At 35.8% G+C, this 11,293-nt stretch overlaps 1 pseudogene; it reads right to left on the bottom strand.

Moving 5' to 3' along the window:
* Positions 1–10,383: 10,383 nt before the first annotated feature.
* On the bottom strand, positions 10,384–10,910 carry LOC104682789 (annotated as a pseudogene).
* Between the last annotated feature and the right edge of the window lie 383 nt (positions 10,911–11,293).

Below are 11,293 nucleotides of genomic sequence, written 5' to 3'. Positions count from 1 at the left end.
ATCACAAGAAGAGAAAACCTAACACCGCATGTTCTCACTCATAGGTGGGAACTGAACAATGAAATCACTTGGACTCGGGAAGGGGAACATCACACACTGGGGCCTATTATGGGGAGGGGGTAGGGGGAAGGGATTGCATTGAGGAGTTATACATGATATAAATGATGAATTGATGGGTGCTGACGAGTTGATGGGTGCAGCACACCAACGTGGCACAAGTATACATATGTAACAAACCTGCACGTCATGCACATGTACCCTAGAACTTGAAGTATAATAAAAATAAATAAATAAATAAATAAATAAATAAATAAATAAATAAAAGAGGCAATTACCTCATTATGTAAATGGCCAAATATTCCTTTTGGGGGAATAAAAAGCAGAAGTTTATTTATGTCAAAGTGTGTTGCTTCTTGCTTATTCGTTATAGTTACTTATTTTGAGCAAGAAATAACCAGTTTGGCTTCCTCTATGTGCCATGTTTTCATTCTTACCTAGAGATTAATCATTACTACCTGAACCAGAGGCTTGTACAGATAGTGCTTCTTCTCTATGAAACTTATGAATCAAATGCTACAAGCATTCTTTCTTCCTAAGAGAAATTAGAGCAGGAAATGTCAAGTTCATGACCATCAATCACACAGAAGGAGAGAGAAGATCAGTATAAATTCTATGGAGTTTCAGGATTGTTAGGTTTATAATGAAGGTTCAAAGGGAAAGGAAGTTAGGAAGTACAAGTTAGCATGTAATAATGATTGCTTTTTGCCTTTTCTTATTAAAGCTTTTCCTAGACTATGAATAGTGGATGATTACAAATAGATACTTTGATTTTCTATAGAAATCTCAAAACTACATTTGTTAGGAGAAAAAATCTACTTTGTTCTTTTAGAATAACATTTTATCTTATGTTAAAAAGGGAAAAATACCTTTTCTTTCTTTGTAATGCCAAATATAATTAAAGAGAGATTTAGATTGCTTAATGCTAAGGCTCATACTTCCCAATGCATAAGTCACGTTTTTGTAGATCAGTGAGTTTTGCATTATTTAATGGTGTAGTAACATAATCATCTCAGATCAGTTTGTTCAGCTTGCAAGGCCATGGGTTCAGATGCTATGGAGCAGTCAGCTTTTCTTAGTTGTGAAACAAGCCTGAGATGGATTGGACTGAAGGGGAGTGGCTGATGCATCCACCCTCCCAGAGAGAAGAGCAGAGAAAGGCATGACAAGGGGCACTTTCAGGCATAGTGAGAGGTTCTGGGACAAGATTTTATAAAGCCCTGGGACAAGATTCTCCAGTGATTTAGGGTGGTAGATTTGTGCAATTTCGCAGCAATGGATATATGTCTTCCTGATAAAGGTGGTACTTTGGAAATAAATGCACCTGGTGCTGGTAGAGATTCAGGGAGGTCAGACGCTGAAGGCACGTAGGTATAAGTGAACATGAGTTAGTATTTATCAGCCAATTCTTGGTGAAGGGATTAGTTTGCGTTCTCATATAAGGAGAGGGGGAAAGCCTTTAATGCTCCATCTACTACTTGGGTAGGAGACCACCATAGACAGCACATACGTATCATCAAATTCCTGCTAAGCAAGGGAGTCTGCAAACCATCTCACCTAGGGCCTCCTCCTGCCTCTACCAGAGACATATGACAGACGCAGGTCCCATTTATGTTTGAATGCAGCATTAGTGTGTCAGGAGGATGGTGACAGCAGTTATCCAGTGGTGCCAAAGCATGTTAGGTAATTATGCAGATTAGCATATTTTGTCATGCAGCAGACTAATGCCAAATAGAAAATTGCCCTGGGAGTGGTGGTGAATGTAAGAAGAAGCATGTCCACTGGGAGGGACCACTTGTAAACCTCCAGCTAGAGCATCAGGATGTGCTTTATTCAGTTCAGACAGACTTTTGGGGTGATGCTTACCTCTTGGGCCAGAGCTTTCCCTGAGGGATGTGCAGTCCGCAGGGACTCAGGTGAGAAACATGCTGAAACATCATTGCTGTAGCAGGAAGGGAAAACATCGAAGTTATCCTTAGAGTGCCTGCAGAATCTCCTTTGTTATTCCTGATGATGGTTATTTGTGTTTGTTCTCTTTCTTTTAAAAACAAACTTCCTATAGATTTAGCCATTTTATAAATATTTTCAAGGAATTATTTTTGGCTTTCTTAATTTTTCCATTATTTCTCTGTTTTATACTTAATTAATTTCAGTCCTTATATTTATCATTTTTTAATTATGTTTATAGTAATCGCTTATAACTTTATTGAAGTGTAACTGACATTCAATAAACTGCACATATTTATGGTACTCAAATATATACATATACACATGTATAAAAGTATCACCACAATCAAGATAATATCTACTCATCATATCTACTACCTTTAAGTTTTCCTTCTGTATGATTCTTTGTAATCTATCAGTCTATCCATCCATCCACTGCTCTCCTTCCCCAAGGAATTACAAATCTGCTTTTTTTTCCCCCCACTATGGGTTATTTCGTATTATCTAGAAATATATGAAATGTATATGTGAGTGTGTGTGTGCATATATATATATATATGTAAAATCATATTGTATATTATTCTTTATCTTTTTTCACTCAGCATTTTCATCTTGATGTTCATCTATGTTTTTGTGTGTATAAACAGATCACTCTCTCTTTTTTTTTCTTTTTTTCAGGAGGAGTCTCACTCTGTCGCCCAGGCTGGAGTGCAGTGGCACAACCTCAGTTCAGTGCAACCTCCGCCTCCCAGGTTCATGCCATTCTCCTGCCTCAGCCTCCTGAGTAGCTGGGATTACAGGCACCCACCACCACGCCTGGCTAAATTTTTATATTTTTAGTAGAGATGGGGTTTCACCATGTTAGCCAGGATGGTCTTGATCTCCTGGTCTTGTGATCCGCCCGCCTCGGCCTCCCAAAGTGCTAGGATTACAGGCATGAGCCACCGTGCCCGGCTGATCACTCTCTTTTTATTGTGTTTTATGGATTTGTCACAATTTATCCATTCACCTGTTGAGAGACATTTGGAACATTTCTGATTTGGGGGTTATTACAGTAAAATTTCTATGGACATTTATTTACAAATTTTGTATGTACACATATATGTTTTTCCCTTCTGTAAATACGTAGCAAGGGAGTGTCTGAGTCATATGGTGGTTGTATGTTCAACGTTTTAGGAAACTACAAAACTGTTCTCCAAAGTGGTTGCTTCACTTTATAATCCATTTATCAGCGTATGAGAGTTCTAGCTGCACAACATTCTCACCAAGCCTTGGCATTGTCCATCTTTTTAATGTTAGTAATGTGTATGATATGCTATAGAGACCTTAGGTTATTTCCTTCTGAACAAAATGTTGATTTTGTTCTAACAGAAAGACAACTTAGCTGGCCTCAGTCTCCACTTTTGTCTCCTCTGTGGAGGGCAGGAGTTAAAATATCCACTCATTTCTTTCAAACTTTCAACTGGTATTTACAGAGGGCTTCCTGCAGTCTCTCCTATGTACATGGTTCAGGTTTCCACTTTATGTTTTTGTGCTTTCCTCTTGTGGCTTTCTCATTTGGGGGTTTGTCCCTTACTTTCCAGTTATAATGACTGCCACAGACTCTGTAGTCTGAATCCCACAGGGTTTAATGACCTGACCTGGGAAGAAAAGTAAAAATTAGTGATTATTTTTTTCTGTTTGGTCCAGAGTTTATAGTTGATATCTGCAGGATGCTTATGCTGATACAAACTACTCCTCTATTAAAATAAGAAAACTTCCACATGCCCATGTCAAAACTTTTAAGACTGAACAGCTGATGCAAGACTAGTTATCAAAATAACCAAAATTGACTCAGATTGGTGGCAGCGAGTCCCCGAAGCTGAATGGAGAAGAGTTATAGCCTGTTTGATAGCTTCCTCTTACAAATTAAAACCATTCCATTCCTGGGTTGGGTACTCATCTGGGACTGGAATTAACCTACTAAATAATGTTGTTTGTGCTGAAAATTTCATGTCTGAGTTCCTGTGGATTGAGGTATCCATTGTCCATACACAAGGAGCCAATGCAGTGTTTCTTAGGAATGTACCATAAGAGGCAGGGTAAACACTCAAATTATGTTACTTTTCTATTGACATGGGATGAAGAGTGGAAATCAAGGTGAAACCAAGTTGAAAGAGCAATGAGTAATATTACAAAGTAGAAGTGGAGCATTCTGTATAAATTTCTGATCTGCTGATTTTTTTTTTTTTTTTTGTATATAGTCCATTCAATTTGATTTGCTGCTATACAGCTCCAGTGGTGACTGCAGAAAGTGTTAAAGGAAGCAAAGAACATTAGGAAGAATAGACCAAATTCAGCTTTTATGGTTATTTCTGTTTAGGTAAATCTCACCTTTCACCAGGAGTGGAATACAAACAATTGAGAGATCTCCTATTAGATGAACAGATCTTCAGTTATCTTTGATGTATAATCAGAGTCATTTTTCATCCAAGGACAGATAGTTATTAGTTACCTGCACTGATGGTGATCAGAACATATTAATATACCTTTATGTTTATATATGCTGTCCTGCTTGCTAATGGAAGGAAGAAATGTAGATAAATGGTGTAAAAAATGTATACATCGGGCAATGCACCTTTTCAAAGTATTTCACATGATCTTTCCTTAATGCACAGTCTCGTATTATTTAGTTTCTATGTGTGAATTGAATTCAGGAAAAGAGACTGCTTGAATTTTGAGTCAGTGCACTTTTCTCTATTAAATATAGTATTTCATTAAATTTTAAGAATGTTTTATTAATTCCCTGTTTCTTAGAAACATGTGCCAGAGTTTATAGTTCAGTCCAGAGTCTCTTTTCTTTCCTAATCTTGCTTTTTAATTTGGAAAAGGAATTTTATTGACATTTATTGGAAACACAGATGCTAAATTGCCAAATGTCCTAAATGTAGATAGATGTAACTTAAATCACCTCTCCTGTTGATTTGAACTTTGAGTCTGTCAAGCTATTGATTTTTATTTGTTAACATGAATTTTAAATAGCATAAAATGTTGTTTTCCCAAAGTTTTCCTTCAAAAAAGTACCCTTTTACCATTATTTGTTTCTCTCGGAAACTTGTGCTTTAAGAGGGGTTTTTTTGTGGGGGGGGGGGGGACAACAAATTACATTTGCTAGACAGTAGTTTGTGTTGTCGTATGACAGCTAAATATACAACTTTTATTGGTCTTTTAAATTATAGAAAATAACGTGTGTGTCCACACTTATTTCTGTTGTGGAAGTCAAAGAATGCAGGGACCTGAGTAGGAATGCAGTGGGTAAACGAGTGAGAATACAATGGTTTCCTTGATAACAACATCCATCTTATTAGAAACCTACTTAAGACCAGGTTTAAATAAAGGAGAATCACTCTCAGGACCAGTAATTTCTGCTGATATCCAGAAAATAATTGACTGCATTACATATTTGCGAATAATATGGTAGAATGACATCTCATTGAAGTATTTCATTTTTGATTTCTATGGAGAAAGTAATGTTAAAAAAAACCCAACCTCACAGAATGCTAAATACTTAAATGCGTCGAAATATTCTCAACATCCTTGATTTTCCAAATTTTCTCTTTTCTGTCATGTCAGTTGTTTCAACTTTCATGGAACTGCCCTGATGGAAAAGTATTCTCTTTGTTTAGAGGTGATAGAATGTCATCCTCGAAACAGAGTAATTCCCCAAGTGCTTTCATTTGTAAAGATTGGACTTATGCTCTGTTACACTTAGTGAAATTGTAAAGTTCATATTACACTCCTTCATACAGTTCCCACAGTGTCCCTCTCCCAGTCTTGGGTTCTCTTATCTGTAGAGAGCCCATATTGTTCCTACCCCTCTGCCAGCCTCCGTCAAAACTTATCCTTTCTATTTATAGCTACCACTGCATAATGCTAACTGTGTCATAGCACAGGGCTGACTCAAATAATAAATGCACTTATATTTTATGTCCCTAAATAGAACGTGAGTAAATTTCTAATGGTGGATGTCTTATCTTCATCTTCAGTTTTCTTTAAAAACAGGAAATGAAGTTAGCAACTTGGCCCTCTTTAGTCTCCTAAAATGGCTCTTGGAAAAACACTGCTGATCTCCTAATGCTGTGCATAACAGATAATTTTTAAGCTTATCTTATTTGCCATTTCCCCAGCATTGAGATACTGTCTACTTCATTCTGACCATTTTTTCTTCCCTTAGCTTCAGAAACATGGCTCTATCCTGGTTTTCTGATTCTCTGATTCCCCTTTCTCCATTTGCTTAGTTCCCTGAGATACTAGTGATTCCCAGGGCTCTATTCTTGCCACTCTTTTCTTATGTTTTTCTCTCTCACTGAATAAACCAATTTATTTCCATGTTTCTATGCATTTTCTCATCCTACGCCTTCTTGAAATTTTGTCTGTTACACTCACATAGGCCTTTCGAGATTCAGTTGGCTGTCAGTTCCTGTTAATGATGCTTTGAAGCATGATCTCACTTGTATGTAGAATCTAAAAAATTGAACTCAATGGTTACCAAAAGTTGGGAAGGATGGGAGAAGTAGGGGGCACGAGGGGATGGCTAAAGGGTGCAAAAATAATAGAAAGAATGAATTAGACTTAGAATTTGATAGCATAACAAGGTGACTATAGTCAATAATAAGTTAATTGTACATTTAAAAAGAACTGGAAGAGTGTAATTGGGTTGTTTGTAATTCCAAGGATAAATGCTTGAAGGGATAGATACCCCGTTCTCCATGATGTGATTATTATGCCTTGCATGCTTATATCAAAACATCTCATGTACCCCATGACATAAATACATATACCTACTATGTACCCACAAAAATTAAAAATGTAAAAAGTAAAAGTAAAAATATATAAAAATTTGAACTTGTAGAAATAGAGAGTAGAATGGTGATTACCAGAGACTGAGCATGGGGAATGGGTGGGGAAATGGGAAATGTTGGTCAAAAGGTACAAAGTTTTAGCTAGACACCAAGAATGAGTTCTGATAATCCATTGTACAGCAAGATGACTATAGTTAATAACAACATATATTTAAAATTGTATATTTAAAATTGCTAAAAATGGATTTAGGTGTTCCCACTACAAAGAAACAATATGTATAGGAGGTGATAAAGATGTTAATTAGCTTGATTTGCTCATTCCACAATGTATATATTTATTAAAGCATCACATTGCACCCCATAAATATGTGCAATTATTATTTGTCAATAAACTAAAACTAAAAAAGAAAAAAGGTCCAGCTCAGATTAATTCTTTCATGGTCTTGTTTAGAGCAAATGAACCCTTATTCTATAAGAACACTGATTTTTATACATACTTCTGTTATTACTCTTATGATACTATTAACATGTTACTTTCTCCAGTGACTCCGAGTGAATGAAAGGCAAGTTTGTGTTTTACTGATCTTTGTCTCTCCCCTAGTGCCTAACACAGGGGGACTACATTCACTCAGCTAAGCAAGAGAAAATAAAATATTTTGCTTGTTATATCATTATCTCCAGGGTAAATTAGGTGAGTACCAATAAACTCTCGAAGTTAATTGAAACCAGGAAGGATTAGCATGACATAAGGCACATACTAAATAAGTTTATGTCAAATGGATGAGAGAGAATATAAATAGATAGGCAAATAAAAAAGTAGATGCTGTTCACCTGTATTGATTCAAACTGTTTTAGGCACCATAGCAAATTTACATAGCTACAGAGGTGGTAGGGTGTTAGAAAGTTCCAGTTCCAAATGTGTGTAATTAAATGGTACACTTTACCTTGAAATCATTCCATCACATCTGCTTCTATAGTATATAGATTCATTTAAATTTAGTCAAGAAAGTCTTTCTTCATTTCTACCAATTTTTAAATTTGTATTTTCTAATGGCCTTTAAAATAATTTCATTGGCTAGGCACGGTGGCTCATGCCTATAATCTCAGCATTTTGGGAGGCCAACGTGGAAAGATCACTTGAGTCCAGGAGTTTGAGACCAGGCAAACTCCTGGGCAACAAAGTGAGGCCCTGTATCTACAAAAACATAGACAAAATCAGTCGGCATAGTGGTGCATGCCTGTGGTCCCAGCTACTCAGGAGGCTGAGGCAGGAGGATTGCTTTAGCCCAGGAGTTCAAGGCTGTAGTGATCTATGATGGTTCCACTTCAGACAGGGTAAGACTCTGTCTCCAAAAAAAAAAAAAGTTCCACTGACAAATCCATCATGTCTCCATTGTTAATGCTATCTTCCCTTATGCTTTAATTGTATGACATTTAGCTATTTTCATTTATTTGAATTAATTTGACTTCAAGTTAAATCTGACTAGGAAGCAAAAAAGAAATGCCAAAGGAGAGAGTACTTCCTCTTCAGAAATAAAATAAAATAAATGATTTTTTCAATTGTTAATACAATTAATCTTTCAACATTCAGAAAAGTGAATCTATACCTAATGGTTAGAGTCTTTGGGGTAACACTTATGATAAATAATTATTTTTTTCAACAATACATTTGAGATAATTTCTTAATTAGTCTATCAGAAGTCTCTTGTGAAACTGAGAATTCTTTTTTTTTAATGGTGTGGGAAGAAGTCCTTTATTTTATCATGTGACACCACATAACAGCTGCCTAACCACACAGTGCACATATGAGTAGAGAAGATGGCTCAGAAATAGAGTGTCCTAGTATTAGTGACTCAATTAGTGACTATTATGATAAAAAGAATAAAGTTTTGACTGATTTACAGGAGTTTTAAAACACATTTTATATTGTAAAGTTATTTCATGTTTTCTTAAAACAACTATTGTATTGAACTAAAAATTAACTAGGTAGTTTGTTCACATAACAAATCTACATTCAAAGACATGCTTACAAATTTTCCACTTAGTCTATTTTTCTCTTCTCAGCATTACTACAAAAGCCTCATTCCATCATCATGTTGAATTCCTCAGTATCTTCTCTATCATTTCCAGGGGCATCTCTGGGAAGTAGTGATGCCCATCTTCCCTCAGAAGCACTGACAACCCCAATATATCACAATTCACACATTTTCCCTTCTCTGAGGTGTGCTGCTCTTTGGCACAACAGAAAAAACACACTACTAGGATTTGAAAAACTAAGTTCTGGGCCTGGCTAGGTCATAAACTACAGAAACCTTATGTCATATATTCTCCCCAGGTGCTTGTTTCTCCACTGCAAAAAAAAAAAAAAAAAAAAAAAAAAAAAAAAAAAAAAAGAAATTCATATTTGTTTGGTCCTTTGTAGTCCTTTACTATTTCATTTCTCTTCGTGATAACCCTTAAATTTAAGTAAGTTAGCATTATTCTCATTTTGAAGAAATTCAGTCTCAAAGAGGATATAGTCTCCCAAAGATCCCACAAGTAGTAATGTATTAGGCAGAGCTAAACTCACACACTCTCACTCAAGATACATGCCGTGCTAATAAGTTTGCTAAAATGGATGAAGCAGTAATTTCTCAGGTCCCTTCCAATGATCCTGTTCTCTGCTTCTACTTACTATTTTTTCTCTCTTCTCTCAACTAGCATTAACATCCGAAACTACATATAAACACTAAATTTCATTTATCATGGTTTTTTAATTATTCTTTAATTTTTCTATTTCCATGTTAAATCCAGAAAAATGTTACTTTTTCGAAAATTTCTACTGCTGCTTGCCTCTCTGAAGGCCACGGGACTTACCTATTTGTTTGTCAAAGCAGAAATTTCCAACATTTTGCAAATACCACTAATTATCTTTTATAACTGTAAAGACAATTATTCCATACTTAAAACCAATTCAAAATAAAATAAATCCTCAGTACTTCTTATTCCCAGGAGTAGTAATTTTCATTGATTCTATTGATTCATTGTTTTCCCCTGTGTGCCTTTATTTATTTGGGAAATACTGTTAGTCTACATTTCTATTGAGTTTCTCTCCCTAACAAGAAAATGTCAGTCTTAAGAGTCAGGAAAGCTTTTATTTTCACTATCACATATGAATAATGAACTAAACACGTAACTTGGAAAGTAAAAGTTAAATGAGGGATTCAGGACATTTCCCAAGAGGTCATATGATCAATTTAAAAGTTGGTATGATGTGTCTAAAATAACAAATTGATGCTTTTACTTATAATAAAGGTACAGATGTGCTGATTAGTCATGCTGACAGGTACATATGAAATATGCCCAAACCAAATGAAAAGAAAACAAAATATATTCTATGGCAATCTTGAAAAGTCAGGGAGCTAATAAATATTAAGAGTATGCTTTCACAATGAGAGCATTAAACACTTCTCAGTTAACATAATTTAACATGCAAAAAATGAGAAAATATACAGCATGAGGGATGAGGGGTACACATAGGAATTTTTTGTGATTTTCTTCATTTTGATTGTATAGATTTCTTGTCTTCAGGAGGGAAGATTTTGAGTTCAAAAGTAACTAAATATTTAAGAAGGGAATTCACATCTTTCTGTTCTAAATGGTATTCTTGCGCTATTTTCTCCGCAGTCCATGTTTCTTGATAAAGTTTATGATTATTGAGAAATGTCAATGTTTCTATAATGGAAATTTTGCCTTTGGGAATGCTCTTAATGTTTATTATGTCAAAGTGATGGCCTTTGGGCAATCTGAATTCCTTTGGCTCTTGACGTTTTTCAGCAGCTTTTACCTGCACGGAAGACACAGGATCTTTGCAATCAACATACACATCTTTTAGAAATGAGAGCATCTGTCATCTTTATGAGCAATCTCTCCCTTAATTTCTGGATAGAGACTAATCTGCTCTTGCAGGAGGCTGTTGGTAGAGGGGTGACTGGGAGCGGAAGAGGGCTTCATCTTCCTGATTTCCCGTTCCGCTGGGTTCTCTAAGTTGACATTCCTGATCCTGCGAGTCACCGCAGCCACCATCTCAACACGACGCCCTCGGATTCACGCCACACGAGGGAACACTGGCGCAGGAAACCTCCAGCGAAACTGAGAATTCTTATAATATTTTATGAAATTAACTGGTCTTTTAATATTGTGCCATAATTTGTAAGAATTATATTCAATACCTTAATTTAAGCCACTTTAAAAATAGCAAAGCTGACAAAAACGACTAATCCTTGGAAAATACCATCTTGTGTATTCTAAGATTAACCATTCACCCATTTTTTAAGTTTTGGGAACCAACTAATTTGAAATAATGGGATTTTCTCTCTCAATATCTCGGGTTTTGAATGTCTTTTGGGGAAAAGAGAAATTTCATTCTCAGACTCTTTCTACTGTTACAATAAAATCTTTTGTTAACT

This window comes from Rhinopithecus roxellana, chromosome 6 (assembly GCF_007565055.1).
Source record: "Rhinopithecus roxellana isolate Shanxi Qingling chromosome 6, ASM756505v1, whole genome shotgun sequence".
NCBI classification, from domain to species: Eukaryota; Metazoa; Chordata; class Mammalia; order Primates; family Cercopithecidae; genus Rhinopithecus; species Rhinopithecus roxellana.
This window is presented reverse-complemented; position numbering and strand designations above follow the sequence as displayed.